This window comes from Bison bison, unplaced genomic scaffold (genome assembly GCF_000754665.1).
Source record: "Bison bison bison isolate TAMUID 2011002044 unplaced genomic scaffold, Bison_UMD1.0 scf7180017864198, whole genome shotgun sequence".
In the NCBI taxonomy this organism is placed as follows: Eukaryota; Metazoa; Chordata; class Mammalia; order Artiodactyla; family Bovidae; genus Bison; species Bison bison.
The window spans coordinates 2,530,631-2,531,878 of NW_011494770.1; the positions used below are offsets into that span (position 1 = coordinate 2,530,631).

At 41.1% G+C, this 1,248-nt stretch overlaps 1 protein-coding gene across 1 annotated transcript in view; it reads right to left on the reverse strand.

Annotated features, from left to right (window-relative positions):
- Nucleotides 1-1,248, reverse strand: part of CCDC28A (coiled-coil domain containing 28A) — a 98,638-nt gene that overhangs the window by 18,267 nt on the left and 79,123 nt on the right. The gene's annotated exons all lie outside the window — the stretch shown is intronic.

The following is a 1,248-nucleotide window of genomic DNA, read 5'->3' on the forward strand; positions in this document are numbered from 1 at the left end:
ACTGTGGCTCAGATCATGAACTCCTTATTGCCAAATTCAGACTTAAATTGAAGAAAGTAGGGAAAACCACTAGACCATTCAGGTATGACCTAAATCAAATCCCTTATGATTATACAGTGGAAGTGAGAAATAGATTTAAGGGCCTAGATCTGATAGATAGAATGCCTGATGAACTATGGAATGAGGGTCGTGACATTGTTCAGGAGACAGCGATCAAGACCATTCCCATAGAGAAGAAATGCAAAAAAGCAAAATGGCTGTCTGGGGAGGCCTTACAAATAGCTGTGAAAAGAAGAGAAGCGAAAAGCAAAGGAGAAAAGGAAAGATATAAACATCTGAATGCAGAGTTCCAAAGAATAGCAAGAAGAGATAAGAAAGCCTTCCTCAGCGATCAATGCAAAGAAATAGAGGAAAACAACAGAATGGGAAAGACTAGGGATCTCTTCAAGAAAATCAGAGATACCAAAGGAACATTCATGCAAAGATGAGCTCGATAAAGGACAGAAATGGTATGGACCTAACAGAAGCAGAAGATATTAAGAAGAGATGGCAAGAATACACAGAAGAACTGTACAAAAAAGAGCTTCACAATCCAGATAATCACGATGGTGTGATCACTGACCTAGAGCCAGACATCCTGGAATGTGAAGTCAAGTGGGCCTTAGAAAGCATCACTATGAACAAAGCTAGTGGAGGTGATGGAATTCCAGTTGAGCTATTCCAAATCCTGAATGATGCTGCTGTGAAAGTGCTGCACTCAATATGCCAGCAAATCTGGAAAACTCAGCAGTGGCCACAGGACTGGAAAAGGTCAGTTTTCATTCCAATCCCAAAGAAAGGCAATGCCAAAGAATGCTCAAACTACCACACAATTGCAGTCATCTCACACGCTAGTAAAGTAATGCTCAAAATTCTGCAAGCCAGGCTTCAGCAATACGTGAACCATGAACTTCCAGATGTTTCAGCTGGTTTTAGAAAAGACAGAGGAACCAGAGATCAAATTGCCAACATCCGCTGGATCATGGAAAAAGCAAGAGAGTTCCAGAAAAACATCTATTTCTGCTTTATTTGATATGCCAAAGCCTCTGACTGTGTGGATCACAATAAACTGTGGAAAATTCTTCAAGAGATGGGAATGCCAGACCACCTGATCTGCCTCTTGAGAAATTTGTATGCAGGTCAGGAAGCAACAGTTAGAACTGGACATGGAACAACAAACTGGTTCCAAATAGGAAAAGGAGTTCGTCG